Source organism: Ursus americanus, chromosome 16 (genome assembly GCF_024610735.1).
Source record: "Ursus americanus isolate L20-20 chromosome 16, mUrsAme1.1.p, whole genome shotgun sequence".
Classification (NCBI taxonomy): domain Eukaryota; kingdom Metazoa; phylum Chordata; class Mammalia; order Carnivora; family Ursidae; genus Ursus; species Ursus americanus.
Window position 1 is genome coordinate 28,042,381 of NC_142142.1, and position 24,237 is coordinate 28,066,617.

Consider the following 24,237-nt stretch of genomic DNA (forward strand, 5'->3'; position numbering starts at 1 on the left):
TGTGTGTGTGTGTGTGTGTGTGTGTGTGTGTTGTGTGTGTGTCTACCTCTTTCCTGTCTTGTAATTTATCCTACAATTCTAGCTAACTTTGGCTTCTTGAAATCCTACTTGTCTTTCCTCAAATAAATGAGAGTGCTAGGCTCTCTTTGGACCTACCTTCTCTTCCTGTAGAAAAGCAGTCAACTATGCAAATCATAGAGTCTGCCTTGTTTGTTTCCCTCCTTTTAGGGATCACATTTCTGTGTTGCCCGTTGTTCATCCAAAAGTCATTGTTTCATATTTCTTTGGAGATTACATATATCTCCTATCCCTGTAAAATAGCTTGGCCACAAGTTCCTATTTTGATTTTTATAGGGATTGCATTATAACTATAGATGAGCAAGAGAAGAATTAACATCTTTGTAATCCTGAGACTTTTAATCAAAGGAAATTCTATTTCTCTGTTTATTTTCATTTTATTTTTCTTTAACATATTTTATAATTATTTTTGCAGAAGTCTGAAACACATTTTTATATTTGTTAACTAAGTATAAAAATTACACAGAATAATTTAATTAATTTAATTTAATTTAATTTAATTATAAGACTCATGGAACTCAGCACAGTATATTCACATAAGACTTTAATAAAGCTAAAAGATACCATATAGCAGAAGAAAGTTTACTATTAGTATCATTGAGGAGTCCAGACTTCCTGGATCCTTTCTCAGTAGCACAGAATGTATTTCATCTTTAGATTTTGAGCCACTAAGTTATATGGTTTCCATCTTAATTCCAGGGGAGCCTAGGCACAATCTCATTTAGGGGTCTTTTATACCCTGCTACTTGCATAGTTAAAAACAAGCTGTGTAACTGGTTAAACCAATTGGAGACCATCATTCCAGACATCCCTGAATGATGTAGATAAGCTGGTGGAAGTACCTTCACAGGAGTTTCAAATTAACATTGTATATTATAAATTACCAGCTAGGCCATTCTTTTCTTGGCTAAGGATCATGATCAACTTTCCAGGCTCACTAAAGATAAAGAGAGATACTTTGGACCCACTGCAAGATAACCCTATTGTAATACACTATTTAATATTTTGATATTGTTATGATATATTTTACATTTAATTTTCTCTTTGATTTTGATATGTAGAAATGGATTTAACAAAAAAAGCGCATATAAATGGAATTATGCAGTATTTGTCTTTTTATGACTTACTTATGTTTGTTAGTATAATGTCTTCCAGTACATCCAAATTGTGGCAAATGGTACGATTTACTTTTTTTAAATGATTGTATTTATTTATTTGAAAGAAAACTCACTCACAAGCTTGAGCAGGGGAAGAGACAGATGGAGAGACAGGGAGAAGTAGACTCTCTGCTGAGCAGGGAACCCAATGCAGGGCTCAATTCCAGGCCCCTGGGATCATGAACTGAGCTAAGGCAGACCCTTAACCTACTGAACCACCAGGCGCCCTACGGTTTACTGCTTTTTAAAAGCTGATTAAGAGACAAAGGCAAGATGGTGGAAAAGTAGGGGACCTCATTTCATTTGTCCCTGGAATTTAGCTGGATAACTACCAAACTATTCTAGACATCCATGAATTCAGCCTGAAATGTAAGAAAATATATCTGGAACTCTACAAGTAGAAAAGCAACTGCTTTTTGCAAGGTAGGAGGTGCAGAGATGTGACTTTGCAGGGAGATATCAGAAGATAAATGGAGGGGGGAGGGACCTCCATAAACTGGCTACCAGAAAGTGATATAGCCCCAGAGGGCAAAATCAGACCCTTTAGAAATCTGCTCCAGTGAGAGATATCCCTATCTGAAAAGGGAATGAAACGGGCAGAATTCTAGGTGAGTCAGTGTGGTCTTAGGATCCCAGGAGTCACAGAAGGGAAAGGGGTGCTCTAAGCAATGGAGCAAGGAAGCTGGTTATAGTCAGTGAGCCCAGAAGGGGATTCTCAGCTCAGGCCATCATAAACCATGAACCAAGCTGGTCAGGTGACCCCTCGGCATGCCCACTACCGGGCAGCAGCTCTCAGAGCAGCAGCCCCAGAAAAGATAGTGGGGCTACACTCAGCCATACCCCAGTAGTGGGAGTGGGTACATGCACAAACCTGTGACTACTCTCAGCCCCAGGACACACAAAAAGCAGTGACTTGGGTCCCTTGGGCTCCCCCTGGAAACATTGCTGTGGGCCCACACCACAGGAGTCTGTGGGGTTTAGCACACACTAAGGTGAAAACTATTTGTCCCAGAGGGTTTGCTGAAGGAAGGGACCATGACCTTTCAGCTCTGGGACCTAAGATTGGGGCACGGCCATTTTTATTCTGATTCTCTCAAGACAACAGAAAGCCTTCAGGGAATAAAAGCCACACAGAGGACCAGTTAACACTGAGCCAAGCCCCCTGGCAAGGAGTGATACAACTCCACCCAGGCAAAGACACCTGAGAAGCGGCACAGCAGGCCCCTCCCTCAGAAGACAAACTGGAAGAACAGGTACAAACTAAGTTACAGATCCCACAAGACTACAAAACTCCAGAACCAGGGGAAAATAGTATATGGAGCTTGAGGTTTTCCTCATGATTCATTTATCCTTCAGTCTAAAATTTCTCATTTCATTTTTTCTTTTTTTCCCATTTCAATTAGTTTTTTATTTTACCAACTCTGTTTTTAAGTTACTCTTTAACTTTTATTTTTTACATCTACATTTTATAGATATATGCTTCATTTTTGACCTTTTTTCACTCTATTCAATTTTACTTTTGTATATATATATAGGTTTGGATTTCTTTGCAATTTGGGGATTTATCCTTCTAATACACAGACCAAAATTCACTCAGGAACAAGTGGATCACCCTGCTTTGTCCACCCTGTGAGATTATGGTCTCTCTCCCCCACCTTTTTTTTTTTCTCTTTCTCTTTCTTGTTCTGTTTTGCTTTGATTTTGTTTGCTTTTCTGTTTTGGTTTCCAACTGCTTTGCATTTGTCTAGTGTGTATTTCACTTGGGTCATGGTTGATATTTTGGACTCTGCTCACTTGCTTATCCATTCTTCTCTAGGCAAAATGACTAGAAGGAGGAATTCACAACAAAAGAAAGAACCAAAGGTAATGTTCTCTGCCACAGATCTAACCGATATGGATATAAATAAGTTGTCAGAGATGATATCCAGGATAGCAATTATAAAGTTAATAGCTGGGCTTGAAAAAGGCATTAAAGACAGTAGAGAATCTCTAAGTGCACAAATGAGACCTAATCAGACTGAACATAAAAATGCTGTAACTGAGGGTGCCTGAGTGGCTCAGTCAATTAAACATCTGCATTCAGCTCAGGTCATGATCCTGGGGTCCTGGGATCGAGCCCCAGATGGGGCTCCTTGCTTGGTGGGAAGCCTGCTTCTCCTTCTCCCCCTGCTTGTGTTCCCTCTCTCACTGTCTCTCTCTGTCAAATAAATAAATAAAATCTTTTTTTTAATGCTATAACTGATATACAGTCTATATTGGATGCTCTAACAGCTAGGGTGAATGATGCAGAAGAAAGAGTAAGTGATCTAGAAGACAGGCTGATAAAAGGAAGAATTTGAGGAAAGGAGAGAAAAATGACTAATAGTCCATGAAGAAAGGCTTGGAGAAATTAATGATGCCCTGAAATGACCCAGTGTCAGAATTATTGGCATGCCTGAGGTGGAGGAGAGAGAGAGGGCCAGAAGGTATATTTGAGCAAATCATAGCTGAGAACTTCCCTAATGTGGCGAAGAAAACAAGCATTCAAGAGCAAGAGGCAGAGATGACTCCAACCAAAATCAATAAAAATAGATCAACACCACAACATATGATAGTGAAGCTTGCAAATTTTAGAGAAAAAGAGAGAATCCTGAGAGCAGCTTGAGACAAGGGACTCCATACCTACAGAGGAAGGAACATCAGACTAACATCAGACCTATCCACAGAAACCTGGCAAGCCAGAAAGGGCTGGCATAATATATTCAGGGTACTAAGTGAGAAGAACATGCGGCCAAGAATACCTTATCCAGTAAGGCTGTAATTCAGAATGGAAGGAGAAATAAGGAGCTTCCAGGACAGACAGAAACTGAAAGAATATGTGTACCAAGCCAGCCATGCAAGAAATATTAAGGGTGATACTGTAAGCAAAGAGATTTTGAGAGTAAAATACACCAGAAAGAAACAGAGACAATCTACAGAAACAGGAACTTTATAAGCAATACAATGTCACTAAATTCATATCTTTCAATAGTTACTCTAAATGTAAATGGGCTAAATGCTCTAATCAAAAGACACAGGGTATCAGATTGGATAAAAAAGCAAAACCCTTCCATATGCTGTCTACAAGAGACTCATTTTAGACCTAAAAGCACCTAGTGAAGCATTTACCATGCTAATGGATCTAAAACAAAAGCTGAGGTGGCAACACTCATATCAGACAAATTAAATTTTAAAGTAGAGACTGCAGTAAGAGATGTAGAGGGACACTATATCATAATCAGACAAATTAAATTATAAACCAAAGACTGTAATAAGAGATGTGGAGAGACACTGTCCAACAAGAGGAGCTAACAATTATAAATATCTATGCCCCCAACATTGGAGCAACCAACTACATAAACCCACTATTAACCAAAGTAAAGAAACACATTGATAACATTGCATTAATAGTAGGGGACTTCAACACCCCACTTGCAGCAAAGAACAGATCATCTAAGCAGAAAATCAACAAAGAAAAAAGGGCTTGGAATGACACACTGGACCAGACTTCATAGATATATACAGAACATTCCATCCTAAAACAACAGAATACTTTTTCTTCTCGAGTACACATGGACTTTCTCCAGAATAGATCACATACTGGGTCACAAATCAGGTCTCAACTGACACAAGAAGACTTGAGATTATCCTCTGCATATTTTCAGACCACAATGCTTTGAAACTGGAACTCAATCACAAGAAAAAAATTGGAAGGAATTCAAACACTTGGAAGCTAAAGAGCACCCTGCTAAAGAATGATTGGTCAAATAGAAAATTAAAGAAGAACTTAAAAAATTCATGGAAACTAATGAGAATGAAAACACATTGACTCAAAACCTATGATATACATGAAAGGCAGTCCTAACAGAGGAAATGCATTGCAATACAAGCCTCTCTAAAAAAATTAGAAAAATCCCAAATACACCAGCTAACCTTACACCTAAAGTAGCCAGAGAAAGAACAGCAAATAAAGCCTAAACCAAGCAGGAGATGAGAAATAATAAAGATTAGAGCAGAAATCAATGAAATAGAAACCATAAGAACAGTAGAACAGATCAACAAAACTGCAAGCTGGTTATTGGAAAGAACAAAATCGATAAACCTCTGGCCAGACTTATCCAAAAGAGAAAGGACCCAAATTAATAAAATCATGAATCAAAAAGGAGATATCATAACCAACACCAAGGATATACAGACAATTTTAAGAACATGTTATGAACAACTATAGCTAATAAACTAGGCAATCTGGAAGAAATGAATGACTTTCTGGAAAGTTATAAACTACCAAGACTGAAACAGGAAGAAATAGAACATCTGAATAGACCAATAACCAGAAAGGAAACTGAAGCAGTAATCAAAAAGCTCCCAAAAAACAAGAGTCCAGGGCCAGATGGATTCCCAGGGGAATTCTACCAAACATTTAAAGAAGAAATAATACCTATTCTACTGAAAATGTTCCAAAAAATAGAAATGGAAAGAAAACTTCCAAACTCATTCTATGAGGCCAGCATTACCTTGATCCCAATATCAGACAAGGACACCATCAAAAAGGAGAATTACAAACCAATATGCCTGATGAACATGTATGCCAAAATACTTACCAAGATACTAGCCACTACAATCCAACAGTACATTAAAAGGTTAATTCACCATGACCAAGTGGGATTTATTCCTGGGATGCAAGGCTGGTTCAACATTCACAAATCAGGGGTGCCTGGGTAGCTCAGTGGTTAAGTGTCTGCCTTCGGCTCAGGGCATGATCCCGGCATTCTGGGATCGAGCCCCACATCAGGCTCCACCGCTGGAAGCCTGCTTCTCCCTCTCCCACTCCCCCTGCTTGTGTTCCCTCTCTCACTGGCTGCCTCTCTGTCAAATAAATAAATAAAATCTTAAAAAACAAAAAACATTCACAAATCAATCAATGCGATAGGTCACATTAATAAAAGACAAGAACCATATGATCCTCTCAGTTGATGCAGAAAAAGCATTTGACAAAATACAGAATCCTTTCTTGATTAAAACCTTCAAAGTGTAGGGATAGAGGGAACATATCTCAATATCATAAAAGCTGTCTATGAAAAGCCGACAGTGAATATCATTCTCAATGGGGAAAAACTGAGAGCTTTTCCCTTAAGGTCAGGAACATGGAAGGAATGACCACTCTCACCACTATTCAACATAGTACTAGAAGTCCTAGCCTCAGCAATCAGAAAACAAAAAGAAATAAAAGGTATTCAAATTGGCAAAGAAGAAGTCAAACTCTCACTCTTCACAGATGACATGATACTTAATGTGGAAAACCCAAAAGACTCCACTCCAAAATTGCTAGAACTCATACAGAAATTCAGCAATATTATAGGATACAAAATCAATGTGCCGAAATCAGTTGCTTTTCTATACACTACCAATGTGACTGAAGAAAGAGAAATTAAGGAATCAATTCCATTTACAATTGCACCAAAACCCATAAAATATCCAGGAATAAACCTAACCAACGTGATAAAGGATCTGTACTCTAAAAACTACAGAACGCTTATGAAAGAAATTGAGTAAGTAAGTTAGCAGAGAAAGACAATTATCATATGGTTTCATTAATATGTAGAACATAAGGAATAGCACAGAGGACCATAGGAGAAGGGAAGGAAAACTTAATGGGAAGAAATCAGACAAACCATGAGAGACTCCGGACTTCAGGAAATAAACTGAGGGTTACAGAAGGGAGGAGAGTGGGGGGCTGGGGAAACCAGGTGATGGGTATTAAGGAGGGCACATGTTGTGATTAGCATTGAGTGTTATATGCAACTAATGAATCATTGAACACTACATCAAAAACTAATGACGTGGTCTATGTTGGCTAATTGAACATAACAATAAAAATAAAGAACAAACTTTGTTTAAATATCTATGTTACCCAGAACAATCTATACATTCAATACAATCCCTATCGATGTATCATCAACATTTCTCACAGAGCTGGAACAAACAATCCTAAAATTTGTATGGAACCACAGAAGACCCCAGAGCCAGGGGAATGTAGAAAAAGAAAACCAAAGTTGGTGGCGTCACAATGCCTAACCTCAAGCTATATCAAAATTTAGTCATTAAGACAGTATAGTAATGGCAGAAAAACAGACACATAGATCAGTGGAACAGAATAAAGACCCCAGAAATGGACCCTCAACTCTATGGTCAACTAGTCTTCAACAACGCAGGAAAAAATATCCAATGGAAAAAAGACATACTCGTCAACAAATGGTGTTGAGAAAATTGGACAACCACATGCAGAAAAATGAAACTGGACCATTCTTACACCATACACAAAGGTAAACTCAAAATTTATGCAAGACCTATGTGAGACAGGAATCCATCAAAATCCCAGAGGAGAACACAGGCAATAACCTCTTTGTCCTTGGCCACAGCAACATCTTGCAAGACATGTCTCTAAAGGCAAGGGAAACACAAGCAAAATTGAACTATTGAGACTTCATCAAGATAAAAAGCTGCCACACACCAAAGCAAACAGTCAACAAAACTAAAAGGCAACCTATGGGATGGGAGAAGACATTTGCAAATGACATATCATATAAAGGGCTGGTATCTATATATGGATCTATATATAATGTCTCATTCTAAATATTGAAACCATTCTTTCAAAAATTCATTCTAGAATATTATTTACAGCATATTTACTCTTGTGCCCATCTTTAGTAATAACCTCAATAGTATTTGTTCACCTTAAATCTTACATAAACTTTCTTTTGTCACAGTTCATCAACATTTTAAAATTTAGTCTCAATTGAATTTTTGTATTTCAAGAAAATTAATGTCATGTCATTTGGTCAGATGACTATTTACTATTATTTATTACCCATATTTCTTCTAATTATTCTGAAATATTTTTCAAAATCATTCATGTAAGAAAAGAGAAATTGAGGAACTTAAAATTCTATGTAACTTGTATTTTTTATGGCTTTAAACATTTTTGTTCAATCTATTCCAAAGGGAACTTTAATTCTCTTTGTAGTTGTCTTCAGTGTTTTTCTGAAACCACAGCTTACCTCTCCAATGGCTTTTCATGTGACATCTACTTATTCTCAATGCATGTGACCATCCTATCTCCACCTCTTCACATATATATCATTGTTATCTCCCCTACCTTCTACCTTTGCAAATTGAACTACTTCCTGTGATACCAATATTTTAGGCTTTTACTTGTCACTAGACTTTGTGTTATTGTTTTTTATTGCATTTTTCTCTACACTTAATTAAACTGCATATTTAACATCTGTTTAAAACTATCATTATGATTCAACTAAAATATTGCCATTTCCAGGAAGCCTTGCGTAACTTTTAGTACTGAGTTTCCTTTCTGTTTTTTTTTTCACAGTGTCCTGTATGTACTGCATTGTATTTACCACTTGTCTGTTTCCTCCATTATCTGTAATACAATGAAATATATATCTAACAAATTACTGAATTTTCAAGATAGGTGCTAAATGTGCATATACATGTAGGCATATGATCATTAATACAATGAATTTTGAGATCTATATTTCAGCACATTTTCTTACTTGTACTACCATTAATAGTCCTCAGTTTTATGACTTTCTTTCCCTCTTTTGAACATGGACCAAGCTAATTTTGAGATGAACTCTATGTATTACCACATAATAGTTTCTTCAATTTCTGCACATTTATTCTTCCCTGAGTTCCTGAATCCTTGTTCAAGTAATTGATGCTGTTGCTTGTGGCTACCCTCCAACTTCCAACCACATTATCCTCACTGTGCCCTGGTTCTTACTTTTCTGTACTTGTTCCTCTCTTATTAAATCCTACCATTTAATGTTGGTTATAGGTTTCTTTATTCTATTGCCCAGGTCTCCTGATTATTATGTCCTACCATCTTCCAAGACTTTTTTCTGCAATCCTTATACCTTGCTGGTGCCACATTATAAATGTCTAGATTTCCTCATATTACCTGCCACTTACATCTTCACAGGTGCTTATCATGCCTATTCAGTAGTGAGTTCACAGTATTATAATGGGGCATCCTATGGCTTAAAAGCCTTAGTTCTGACATAGAGTTTCTAAAGCATATTTTGCATGTAATCCTTGAAATCTAATAACATCATTTTCCTAAGAAACACTATTGCATAAGTCCTAACTGCAACATTAAATAGCTGTGAAGAAAGAAAGAAAGAAAGAAAGAAAGAAAGAAAGAAAGAAAGAGAAAAGAAAGGAAGAAAGAAAGAGAAAGAAAAGAAAAAAAAGAAAAGAAAAGAAAGAAAAGAAAAAAAAGAACAGTTTGAGTTTCATTCCTTCAAATCCTACTAATTTTGTGTCTTCTGTGCTCAGGGTTCTAAACTCTCAACTAAAACCAGACTGGACCTCAGTACCTAGCAAGGGAAATAGCTCCCTGTTAAGTTAAAGAAGTCAAAGACAAAGCAAGACAGGGCAATAAAGGTATCTAAGTGGGGCCATGAGAGCCACTGAAAGAAAATGGATCTAAAATAGTCAACAGAAATGAACATCTACAATATATAAACAATCAGATTGCTTCCATTTACGTTTATTATTTCCTGCTCATGTATTCATTTATTTACTGACCAAACAGTTGCCAAAGATGTATTACATGCTAGGCGCCATTATTTGCCCTGAGAATACAGTAATGGATAAGAAGGATAGAGTTACAACCCTTTGGACCTGGCAAAGAAGACATTAAATAAATGATATAAATAAATAACGATAATTTTACATGTGATATGAAGAATTACAGAATTAATATATATGACAGTGAGCTGATCTTGCCTGAGAGATTAAATAAATGTTCAGGTAAGATCTGAAAGATGAACAAGAACTAGTACTACAAACGCTGGCCGGTTCAGATAGAAGAAATAGCACATACCTCTGGGAACTGAAAGAAGTTCAGCAAAGTGGATCAATGGAATATAAGAAGTCAGATGGAAAATTACATGGACCAAGCCTTTTCTCATATCAGCAGAAAAACTTTTTCTTCCATTTTTCAGTGGCTACAATAAGCATATATTTATACATGGTTATGTCTCTTAAGAAATATCCTTTAGTCTGAATTCCCCTTGAAGATATATATATTTTTTTCCTTGAAATGTATTTGTGAAAGAACCCAGATTGCCTGTCCTGTATAGTTTTCATGTTCTGGATTTGTTCATTTTATCCTAATGATGTCAGTCATTATGTTTACCTGTTTTTCTATAAACTGGTAATTAAATTAGCTTTGATCATTTTCAGGCCTTACATTTTAATAAAGCATTTCATAGGTGATACATTGTACTTCCAACAGGAGGTAATGATGTACAGTTGCCTCCTTTTTGTGATGTTAGTGGCCAGTTGATGAGCATTACATAGATTCATTATTTCAAAATGATATATTTTTATCATTCTTTCTTTAATTATTAGTTTGAATGCTTCCATAAGGAGAAACTTTCTTCCTCTCTTTGCTTACCCAGCAGTATACTTTATATAGGAAAGGCACAATAAGTGTTTGATTATTTAACTTTCCTTAATAGTTTCCAAAACAAAAATGAGTTAAGTCCCTGGAATTCTCCTAACAGAGAGAATTTTTTAACATGTTCCTTTTTTTTAAAAGGAAGTATGATCTATGTGTGGTGAAAACATGTATTTTAGTATATGATGCAATATGGTTTGTCAAATATATATATCCATATAGTCTACACCTTAATCAAGATGCATAACATCTCCTTCACTTTCAAAAGCATCTTCATGCTCTTTGCAGTCGATTTACCCCCTCCCACTAGGCAAGCACTGTTTTGATTTCCATCACATATTAGTTACTAGTTTTTGTATTTCACATAATTAGAATTTTATCTTTACTTTTTTAGCTTCTTGTTTTAATCTATTATTTTTATTTTTATTTTTATTTAAATTCATTTAGCCAACATATAGTACATCATTTGTTTTAGATGTAGAGTTCAATAATTCATCAGTTGCATATCACACCCAGTGCTCATTATATCACGTGCACTCCTTAATGCCCATCACCCAATTACCTCCTCCCCTCACCCACCTCCCATCTAGCAACCCTTAGGTTTTTTCCTGTAGTTAAGAGTCTCTCATGGTTTGTCTCCCTCTCTGATTACTTCCCATTCAGTTTTCCCTCCCTTTCCCCGTGATCCTCTGCATAGCTTCTTTCACTTAGTATAATGAGTGAAATTTATTCATGCAGTTGATCCATCCATGTTATTGCATGTATGCCTTTCTATTGTTGACTAATATTTTATTTAAAAAACACAAATCTAAACCAAGTAAATTTGAAGATCTAATTGGCTTTATTGAGTCATCATCACACAGCATCTTATCTAGCAAATAGAGGGGAGCTCCAAGCAGTGGTATAAAATGGAGGTTTTTACAGAAAGGAGGGTGGAACAAGAAGTTATTAGAAAAAGAAAAAAAAGAGGATTGTTTCAGGCAAGGTCACCTCCCCTTAGGGGGAAGGGCAGGGTGTTCTTATTAGGTGGATTACCTAATCTTTCTTTGGAGAATGAAAGAGGCCCATATGACAAATTACCTCATTAGTGCAGACCAGAAAGTTCCAGACTGATTGGCTTAAAATTCCATTCCCAGAAAGGTTGAAACTACAAATAAGTCTTGGTTTGCCCTCCTGGAGCACGTGAGTCCACCTTGGGCCTTGTGGCTTCTTTCGAACAATAATATAGTTTATCCATTCTCCTTTTGATGGGATTTTAGGTTGTTTCCAGTTTGAAGGTATTATGAATACCTTGTGAATTCAAATCGCCACATTCTTGTCTTGTTGTGAACATATGCATTTATTTCTCTGGAGTATATATCAGGAATAGAATAATTACATTATAAGATCAGTGAATATTTAACTTTAGTAAAAATCAATAAAACCATTTTTCTAAGTTTTATACCAATTTAACTCAATGGTATTCAATTCTTCTTGCTCATATTTACCTGAAATAGGTTTCCTAAATGGGTGGATCAGGATAATTTTCCTCATTTCACAGTTTTAGAACTTCTATTTGTTGTTGTTATTGTGATTTTTAAAATAACCTTCTTTCTTGGAGATCTGCAAGTTCAATTCCCCTACCTTGGTATTGTTCTTTCACTACTGTCTTCTCTAGTTTGTATTCTACTCTCAGCAACATTTCTTCACTGCGAGGCTTTGTCAGAGTAGGAATTATTTTATTTTTTTGTTTAAAGAGTTCATAAGAACCAGAATGCTCTGGTACCATCAGGCAGTTTTTTTGCACTCACCTGTGAATTCTCCCACTTTTGTCTGCTGTTCTCAGATTGTCACTGAATTTTCTAGTGATTTGTGGCTTTTCCTACTCTCAGGGCCACCAGGATTAATTTCTGAATTGTTAACATCCTCTCACAACTTGATGATAATATAGCAACTTGCTTTCAGTACTTTGCTACCATCTTTTATATTTTGGAGTTTATTGTGATAGCTTGTCACCTAGAGTTATGTAGATAACGTAGAAATTATGGGGTTTTTGTTTTTCCATCCTTATTATTCTCTCTTTAAGCAAAACCATAAGTTATGGATTAATTAGTAAATGCAAATTATTCATTTTGCTATGTATCTAAAGAAAATCCTCTATAATACTGGACATTGTTGAACACTCTCCTTCATTTATTTATTCACTGATTAAATTTGTTGAATGTCTCAGATGAACCAGGCATTGCTTTTGGCACTGAGATTGCAATAGTACACAAAAACCAAACATAATATCTTAAGTCTTATTGACTCCTAAAATGTATTAAAGAATTTACTCAAAACTACACTCAAATAATCTTACTATCATAGTTTGTGCATCCATAACACTCCTATCCTATTTTAGTTTCTGCTCAATCTTCTTTGAATACACATTTTAAGTTGATGTTCCACAAACATAACTTCATGCTTTTTTTTAGCAGGAATTTTCTAGCAGCCTTATTGACAGTAAACAGAAACTAGAAACAACCAAAAGATCAATCAACAGCTAAATAAAAAAGAAAAAATATGTGTCATATTTACACAAGGGAATACTATCTAGCAACAACAAAGGATAAATCACTGACACACAACATGGACAAATCTGATGAAATTAACACTGGGTTAAAGAATATGAAAGAGCACACCCTATATATTCCTATCTACACAGAATGCAAAGCACACAAAATCAATATGTGATCAATATGTGCCAGAAGACAAAGGGGTAAAGGATTTCTTTTTGGAGAGAAGGAAATCCATGAGTAGCCATGAGGGAGTTCTTTGGGATACTAGAAATTTTCTATTTCTGGATGGGAGAGACACTTCTACATAGGTGTACACACGTGCAAAGATTAAGGTGTTCACTTGAAATATGTATAGTCCACTGTACATGAATCAAACCTCAACATAGTAAAACAAAATATATATGATTACCCGGGGGTACAGGCTTAGGGAGGGAACAAGTTTCTAAAAATGAATCTATATTTATATTTAGGAGAGGTATATACTTTATTGTTTGTATGTCGTGTCTTAATAAGAATGAAAAAAAGAAAATGACCATTCTAGGTTAACTTAGATTTTTAAATCTAAGAACTCAAAAATGGGCTTGTTGCACTTCAATACAATATAAAAAGGAAACTCAAGAGACCCAATAACCCAATGTAATGTATTATTATTAATTGGTTCCTACTTCAAAAATAAAGCTTCAAAATATATGTTTGAGACAACAGAGGAAATTTAAAATAAACTGGGTATGAGATGATACTATAGAATTCTAAATTTTTTAAGCGTGATAATGGTATAAGATAATGGAAGAGGAGAAAGTTTTAATTTGTAGTGATGCATGCTACAGTGTCAAAATATCTGTAATTTACTTTGAAATATTTCAGGGAAAAAAGAAAATTAATGGGAGAAAAAGACAAAAAAATAAGGTAAAATATTAAGTATCATAGACAACTCTGTGTAGTGGATATATGGGTTCTCATTGTTTTCTTCTCTCTATGTTTCCTTATATTTAAAAACTTTTTTTTTAAGAGAAGAGAAAAAGAAAATGGGGAGGAGGGAGCACTGGACACATGGGGCATTCCCATTCTTTATTATATCCATCTTTCCTTGGACCTGCTCCATTGGTATTCTGCCTTGTTTGCCCAGTGAGAGTTGAATTGCAGATGGACTACTAGGGCATTTGTCTAGTTTTGAGCTTGTGGAGCCATAGGTTGCTGGAAGCTTTTCTGTGGGCAGAGCCACCATGGAAGGGTTACAAACCATTGCGGACATTGACCTCAGGCAAATCCATGGGAAAATGTACAGAGATAGCCATGCACTTGAGTGACCTGAAGATAGAACTAAAAATCCAAGGCTTCCTAAGGGAGTCAGTAATATGTGCTCCTGTCTTTAGCTTTTTAATGGGTTTCTTATTTTTGTTTAGATTTTATATAAAAAGGAAAAAAAAAACTTGCCCAAAGTTTTGTAAAATCCAGGAAAAATGTAATATCCTTGTCAAGCATAGCCCTTTTCAAAAGTAGTAGGCAGAATTGGGGTTGTCTTTAGACAATACTAACCCAGAAGAAAAGTCATGAGAAAAAAAGAAATTGGGAGGAAAAACATAAAAAGCTGAAGAAGAACAACTCAATCCTCAAGGAAGTGATAACTTTCCAAGGACAGTAACTTGATTAGGAGAGGTGCAGAATTACAGAAAAAGAGAGTTGATAGCTGAGACTATAAGAATGATTCAGTCATTAGGTGATGATTAGAGAGTTACCACATTATAAGTAGTTATTCTTTTTTTTTTTAAGATTGATTGATTTTAGATTTTACTTGTTTATTTTTCAGAGAGAGAGGGAGCACAAGCAAGGGAAGAGACGAGCAAAGGGAGAAGCAGGCTCCTTTCTAAGGGGCCTGATGTGGGACTCAGTCCCAGGACCCTGGGATCATGGCCAAGCCAAAGGCAGCCACTTAACCAACTGAGCCACCCAGTCATCCCTTATTTATGTATTTTAGAGAGAAAAAGAGAAAAATGAGTGGGAGGGGCAGAGAATCTCAAGTGGAGCCCGACTTGGGGCTTGATCTCAAAACCCTGAGATCATGACTTGAGCTGAAACCAAGAATCAGAAGCTTGATCAACTGTGCCACCTAGGTGCCCCACAAGTTGTTATTCTAAACAGTGCATCTGACAAAGAATGATCCTTTTTGTGGTCCTTTAACCAAAAGTGTGGGAGAGATATTAATCTGAAAGCAGGGTTTTCCTTAACCCTCCACTCCATGCTACCATCTACCTATGTTCACACATCTACTTCAATCTGAGATTTATTATTTCTAGTGGCTCTAAGGAGATGGTTATGAGAAAAAGACATCATTTTTCTTTCTTATCTTTCTCTAGAGAGTATATATAGAACTCCATGGGATATATTTTTAGTATTATTGCATTCTGAAAATAGGATTTCCTTCTCAGTTAATTCAGCCTTCAAACAATGATCTAGGCTTTTAGAAACTCTCCAAGAAATTTGAGTCTCTGTGGGCTTTCTTCAGTAGGAATTGTAGCTCTCTATTGTTTACTTTAAGAAATTGATGGTACTTAAGAGACCATAGGATTAATATGAGGCAGGATGAAATTATAACACTTAGATGAGAATTTTATAATAATAATTGATATTTTTATATAAATCTTATAAATTGATCATTTCTATGCTATTATACTCTTCAGATAATACAACTACTTTAATTTTAATAGCAGTCCATTATAACTTCAAAATAATTACAGCATTATATGTGTAATTTACAAATATAAAACTGCAAAGACACTTTAGGTTTCCCTAAAACTGTTCTTACTATAGTGGCATAAAAATGTAAAAGCAATGTGATTTTTAAATAAATAGTAATTGCTTAGAAAATACTAAAACAAAATACTATATATCATAACTATATGATATTGCTATATTGGTATATATTTTTTTCTTTTCAAATTTTTATTTAAATTCTAGTTAGTTAACATATAGTGCAGTATTGGCTTCAGGAGTAGAATTTAGTGATTCATCACTTACATATAACACCCAGTGCTCACCACAACAAGTGCCCTCCTTAATACCCATAACCCTTCTAGCCCATTCCTTACCTCCCTCCCTCCACCAACCCTGTTTGTTCTCTATCAATGAGAGTCTCTTATAGTTTGTTTCTCTCTCTCTCTTTTATTTTCCCCATCCCATATGTTCATCTGTTTTGCTCCTTAAATTCTACATATGAGTGAAATCATATGGTATTTGTCTTTCTCTGACTTGTTTCACTTAGCATAATACACTCTAGCTCCAACATGTCATTGCAAATGGCAAGATTTCATTCTTTTGATGGCTGAGTAATATTGCATTGTGTGTGTGTGTGTGTGTGTGTGTGTGTGTGTGTGTGTGTGTATAAAACCTCTTTTTTATCCATTTATCAGTCAGAGGACATTTGGGCTTTTTCCATAGTTTGGCTTTTGTTTATAATGCTGCTATAAATATCAGTATGCATGTACCCCTTTGACTATGTATTTTTGTATCCTTTGGGTAAAAACCTAGTAATGCAATTGCTAGATTGTAGGGTACTACTATTTTTAACTTTTTGAGGAATCCCCGTACTGTTTTCCTGAGTGGCTATACCAGTTTGCATTCCCACCAACAGTGCAGAAGTGTTCCCCTTTCTCTGCATCATTGCCAAAACTTGTTGTTTCTTGTGTTGTTAATTTTAGCCATTCTGACAGGTGTGAGGTGGTATTTCATCATGGTTTTGATTTGTATTTCCCCGATTTTGAGTGATGTTGAGCATCTTTTCATGTGTCTGTTAGCCAACTGGATGTCTTCTTTGGAAAAAATGTCTCTTCATGTCTTCTGCCCATTCTTAACTGGATTGTTTGTATTTTGGGTATTGAGTTTGATAAGTTTTTTTAAAATTAATTTTGGATACTAAACTTTTATCAGATATGTCATTTGCAAATATTGTCTCCCATTCCATAGGATGCCTTTTAGTTTTGTTGATTATTTCCTTCATGGTGCAGAAGCTTTTTATCTTGATGAAGTCCCAATAATTCATTTTTGCTTTTGATTCCCTTGCCTCCAGAAAAGTGTCTAGCAAGGAATTGCTGCAGCCAAAATCAAAGAAGTTGCTGCCTGTGTTCTCTGCTAGGATTTTGATAGATTCCTGTCTCATATTTAAGTCTTTCATCCATTTTGAATTTATTTTTGTATCTGGTGTAAGAAAGTGGTCCGGTTTAATTCTCCTGCATCTTGCTGTCCAATTTTCCCAACACCATTGTTGAAGAGTCTGTCTTTTTTCCATTGGATATTCTTTCCTGCTTTGTGGAAGATTGGTTGACCATATGGTTGTGGGTTCTCTTTTCTGTTCCATTGATCCATGTGTCCGTTTTTGTGTCATTACCATACTGTCTTAATGAATAAAGCTTTGTAATACAGTTTGACGTCTGGAATCATGATGCCTCCAGATTTGCTTTTTTTTTTTTTTATAATGATTTTTTATTATATTATGTTAGTCACCATACAGTACATCCCCGGTTTTCGATGTCAGATTTGCTCTTATTTTTCAGTATTCTTTGGCTTTTTGGGGTCTTCTGTGGTTCCATACACATTTTAGAATTGTTTGTTATAGCTCTGTGAAAAATGCTGGTGGTATTTTGATAGGGATTTCATTGAATGTGTAGATTGCTTTGGGTAGTATAGACATTTTAACAATATTTTTTCTTCCAATCCATAAGCATGAACTGTTTTTCCATTTCTTTGTTTCTTCTTCAATTTCTTTCATAAGTGTTCTATAGTTTTCAGAGTACATATACTTTACCTCTTCGGTTTGGTTTAGCCCTAGGTATTTTATGGTGTTTGGTGCAATTGTAAATAGGATTGATTCTTTGATTTATTTTTCTGCTGCTTCATTATTGGTGTATGGAAATGAAACAGATTTCTGCACATTGATTTTATATCCTGCGACTTTGCTGGATTTGAGTATCAGTTCTAGCAACTTTTTAGTGGGGTCTTTCAGGTTTTCTACATAGCGCATAGTGTCATCTGAGAATGGTGAAAGTTTGACTTCTTCCTTGCTGATTTGGATGGTTTTTATTTCTTTTTGTTTTCTTATAGCTGAGGCTAGGACTTCCAGTAATATGTTAAATAGTAATGGTGAGAGTTGACATTCCTGTCATTTTCCTGACTATAGTTTTTTCCCCATTGAGGATGATATTAGCTATGGGTTTTCCATAGATGGCCTTTATGATGTGGAGGTATATTCCCTCTATCCCTATTTTGTTGAGGGTTTTTTTTTGTTTTGTTTTGTTTTGTTTTTATTTTAATGTTTTTTTTTATTATATTATGTTAGTCACCATACAGTACATCCCTAGTTTCTGATGTAAAGTTCGATGATTCATTAGTTGTGTATAACACCCAGCGCACCATGCAATACGTGCCCTCCTTACTACCCATCACCAGTCTATCCCATTCCCCCAACCCCCTCCCCTCTGAAGCCCTCAGTTTGTTTCTCATAGTCCATAGTCTCTCATGCTTCATTCCCCCTTCTGATTACTCCCCCTTTCTTTATCCCTTTCTTCCCCTACCGATCTTCCTAGTTCTTATGTTTCATAGATGAGAGAAATCATATGATAATTGTCTTTCTCTGCTTGACTTATTTCACTTAGCATTATCTCCTCCAGTGCTGTCCATGTTTTGTTTTGTTTTAATCAAGAATGGATACTGTAGTTTGTCAAATCCTTTTTCTGCATCTATCGAGAAGATCATATGGTTCTTATCATTTATTTTATTAATGTGGTGTATCACATTCATTTATTTGTGAATATTGAATCACTCCTCTAGGCCAGGCAGGAATAAATCTCACTTGATCGTGGTGAAGGAATCTTTTAATGTATTGTTGGATTTGATTTGCTAATATATCATTGAGAATTTTTGCATCCATGTTCATCTGGGATATTGGCCTGTAGTTCTACTGTGGGAGATCCCCACTGGGGTTTTTGTCTGGTTTTAAAATCAAGGTAATGCTGGCCTCATAGAATGACTTTGGAAGTTTTCTTTCCATTTCAATTTTTTGAAACAATTTGAGAAGAATAGATATTAACTCTTCTCTAAATGTCTGGTAGGATTCCCCTGGGAAGCCATCTGGCCAGGGACTTTTGTTTGTTGGGAGATTTTTTATTACTTTGCCGGTTATGAGTCTATTCAAATTTTCTATTTCTTCCTGTTTCAACTTTGGTAGTTTGTATGTTTCTAGGAATTTGTCCATTTCTTCCAGATTTCCCAGTTTGTTGGCATATAATTTTTCATAATATTCTCTTAAAATTGTTTGTATTTCTGTGGTGTTGATTGTGATCTCTCCTCTTTCATTTGTTATTTTATTCTTTGGGGTCCTTTCTCTTATTTTTGATAAGGCTGGCTAGAAGTTTACCCATCTTTAAAAATTCTTTCAAAGAACCAGCACTTAGTTTCACTGGTCTGTTCTACTGGGTTTTGTTTGTTTCTTTGTTTCTATATCATTTATTTCTGCTCTAATCTTTATTACTTCCCTTCCTCTGCTGGCTTTAGGTTCTATTTGCCTTTATTTTTCTAGCTTGTGTACTTGATACTTTTGTTTGTTTGTTTCTTAAGGTAGGCCTACATTGCAATATACTTCTCCTTAGGGCCACCTTTGCTGTATCCCATAGGTTTGGGACTGTTGTGTTTTCATTTTCATTTGTTTGCATGTATTTTTTTTTAATTTCTTCTTTAATTTTCTCATTAACCCATTCATATTCTTTAGTAGGGTGTTTTTTAACTCCGTGTATTTGTAGTCTTTCCAAATTTTGTCCTGTGGTTGACTTCCAGTTTCATAGTGTTGTGTTCTGAAAATATGCTTGGTATGATCTCAGTTTTTTGTACTTGTTGAGGGCTGATTTGTGATCTATTTTGGAGAATGTTCCATATGCATGCAAATATATATTCTGCTGTTTTACTATATTGGTATATTTTTAAAAATGATAACAAAAAACATTTATGTTCCAAAAAGAATAAAAGGTAAAAATAATGAAATAAATTTCTTATTTAAAAAGTTACATTATTAAAAATAAGTCCAAAATAATTTAGAAGTAATAAATTAAAGATAGTACAAAAATTTAATCAAATATAAAATAAAAGATATAAGGGGTTAACAAGTTAAAAGTTCATTTTGGGGGAAAACTAATAAAGTACATAAAATTCTACTAAGATATTTAAGAAGTAGAAAACACAAATATTAGAAAAGAAAGTGGTATATAAAACAAAATTTAAATATAAAGTATTATAAAGAATGTATACTAATAAGTTGAAAACATACAGTTATGGATAGATCTCAAAAACATTCTATTGAATAAAAAAGTAGAGGCAGAGTGAGATTTGTGTATATACTTTAGGTTTTGAAATTCCAAAGCAGGATGGCCAGATATATTTTCTTTTCATTCATATAATTTGCCTTTATTCAAACACAATCTATGGTTGTCAAATTATTGATCTATCATCTATCTATCCATCATCCATCCATTCATCCATTGCTACTAGATGCATAAACTGATAATCTCATGTTAAGAATTTATTCCAGGGGCCCAAGACCATTTAATTCAGTATTTACTAAGTTGAAAATGGAGTATGGTCAAGATAGTAAACAATGTGGTTAACTTTCTTGCTTACTGGAATACAGAATATTATTTAAGCAATAAGAATTTAAAAAAAAAATCACCAGAAATTGCATCACATTTTTCAGAAAGTAGAAAATACACATCTTTGTCAGTGGAAACAAAGTGAACTCATACTTTCTAACACATTTTTCAAATGGGACTTAATATAGAGTATCTGAACTACAAAGTAGATAATGGCTCATCACCTTTGTAGAGAAATTGCAGAATAAATTTTCATATAGCTATTTTTGTCAATGATTCTCAATAAAAGCCAAGCTTATGACAAAAGGCAGCATAGTGAAGGAATATTTGTAAGGTGATGAGCTAATATGGCATTGCTTTTCTGATACAGAATGGTGACAGGATCCCAGCCATTTTATCTTGTGTTTGAGAACTTATAGACTTTAATAAATCATGTCTAGTTAATTTATTGGAATATTGCTGAGAGTTTTAGAAAGAACATGCAATAGTGTGCCATAGATAAGTTGACTCTAAAGGGAGTGTGGGAGAAGATACAGAGATGAAGACAGAGAATAAAATAAACTTTGGAGGAATTATGCATGAAAGTTTAAGGAAAACATTTGAATGTAGGCTCAAGGCTCATAAGAGGAGGAATTACCCTTAAAAATGCTATTTATAGAGCAATTTATAGAGCAATTTGAAATAGAGAGCAGGGCTGTACGTCACATTTGCTTATGTAACCTCATTGCTAATCTTTGGAAGTCAAATTTGTTGAAATTAAAGCTGGAAAACAATAGAAAACATTCAGATTATTCTGGTTTGGATTTCATGATCTGTCCTGGTCTCAGGTTCAGAAGATATAAGTTCTAGTCTGATCTGTCTCTTTAAAAGATTCTATTTCATTTTGTTCATCTATATAATGCCATGGTTGAATGAGATGATGGATCATTAAGGTATCACACAACTTAGTAATAATTGTGTATAGTGGGATGACATAGTTATTTAAATTTAAATTTTATTTTCACTATAATATAAACTTTATGATATCAAGAATTCTGTTTGTGGGGCGCCTGGGTGGCACAGCGGTTAAGGTTAAGCGTCTGCCTTCGGCTCAGGGCGTGATCCCGGCGTTACGGGATCGAGCCCCACCTCAGGCTCTTCCGCTATGAGCCTGCTTCTTCCTCTCCCACTCTCCCTGCTTGTGTTCCCTCTCTCGCTGGCTGTCTCTATCTCTGTCAAATAAATAAATAAAAAATCTTAAAAAAAAAAAGAAAGAATTGTTTGTGTGAGTGTGAGTGTGCATGTTTGAACAGCTGTGAGCTCAGTCTCTAGATATTTCCTGTAACATGGTAGGTGCTCTAAAAGTTTGTTGAAGGGATGCATGAATTAATACTATAGCCTTTCCAAAAATTGAAACCTAGTATTTAGTTTCATACCTACATCTCTGCTTCCATCATTCTTCTGTTCCCTCCCTTCTTTTTATGTTTATAAATATTTCATTGATTTTTTTATCAAAGGATTGCATTGTACTAATAATAAGGGTCTTGGTTTTGCATAAAATCAATTAACTCAAAGTAATCATTTAAAAGGATCGAATTACTTTTCAATGGTAAATTATTACTGAGATCACATTTACAATATTTTTTTAGTGTTGTGTCTTGTTTCTATATATTTTCATTTACTTTCATTAAAGTGGACAAAAGCTTTAAAAAGTTTCCATCAAGTTGCTAAATTATGATTTCTGAAATTTTTAGTGTTTATTTTTCCAATGTTTTCCTTTTAAACTAAAGGAGCCATTCAACTACAGAGTTCTTTTAGAAAAAATAAAGACAAGTGTATCAGACAGGTTCTCTGTAGAAAACAAACAATATACTTTTGTTAGGATAACTACCATATATAAAAAGTGTGGATGGGGTATAGTGAATTCAAAAAAGAGAGTGCAGTATAATAATAGAGGGAATGTTACCACCTTGTGAGAGTCATAGAAATGCTCCTTTTGTATCTCCTTCAAGGGAAATTACTGTAGGATGCATATGCAAATGACAGCCCCAGTCTTCCATAGCACTAGACTCAACAGGACATTTTTTCTTTCACCAAGGTCACCCTTCCCTTCGACTACTCCTAGCCAATATATGAGAATGGTAGGTATACTGAAACTGTCTCTTTCTTATGAAATATGGGACTCCTCTAAGAAGAAACGTTGACCCCATCAGTCTGCTGAACTTTTCCTAAAATTGTGCTTTAGTCTGAGAACTTACCCATTCTCCTTTCTTCCCCTTCTCCATGCACAGACATCAGATCTGTATCATATCCTGAGCTCTTCCTATCTACTGATTCTTTGTAGGGATTTTTCCTTTGTAACTCTAGTTCCACCTTAGCATCTGCTTCTTGAAAGACTAAAGTTGCACACATCCTCTAACTTCTAATGATGAAGGGAGTGAGAAATTACTGGAAACAGAAGAAAAGAGAGCCAATTTTTGAGGAGTTGGTATATTCACTGCCCAAAGCAACTCCATGTGGAGGAATTTAGGGCCATAACTTTTCCAATCTCAATTTGCTTCCTCCTTCTGATGCTTTTCTGGGTGTCCTTAATGGAAGAAGTCAACTGAAAGCTGGAGGATAAGGTAGCCCACTGATGTTGTACACACAGGCTTTTAGGGGCAGAAAAAATTAGAGAACGATGGAGAGTGAATTTGATTTATTTCTATTCCAATCTTTGTTATTTCCTTCTTTCTACTAACTCGGGGTTTTGTTTGTTCTTAGTTTTCTTATTCCTTGAGGTGTAAAGTTAGATTGTTTATTTAAGATTTTTCTTGTTTCTTGAGGGAGTCATTTATAACTATAACATTCCATCTCAGAAGTACTTTTGCTGTATTTCATGTTTGGGTATATTTTTATTTATCTTACGGTAGTTTTTGATTTCTCGTCAGATTTCTTCTTTGACCCATTGGTTTTTCAGTAACACGTTGTTCAATCTCCACATAATCATGAATTTTCCAGTTTTCTTCTTGTAATTGATTTCTAGTGTCATACCATTGCAGTTGGAAAAGATCCTGGATATAATTTCAATCTTTTTAAAATGTTTAAGGTTTTGGGGCTAATGTGTGTTCTATGCTATGTTCTGTATATATCTGTTCGGTCCATCTGGTCTAAAGTGTTGTTTAAGGCCAATGTTTCCTTGTTGATTTACTGTTTGAATAAATATTGATATAAATGGGGTATTAAAATACCCTACTATTTTTGAATTGCTGTCTATTTCTTCCTTTAGGTTTGGTAATATTTGCTTTATATATCTAGGTGTTCCTATGTTGGGTGCAGAAATATTTACAAATGTTATATCCTCTTGTTGAATTAAT

The 24,237-nt window shown here is 35.2% G+C and overlaps 1 pseudogene; it reads right to left on the minus strand.

The window, feature by feature from the left end:
* LOC123787890 (60 kDa heat shock protein, mitochondrial pseudogene) overlaps window positions 1-23,293 on the minus strand; it is a 50,476-nt pseudogene extending 27,183 nt beyond the window's left edge.
* Window positions 23,294-24,237: the final 944 nt, after the last annotated feature.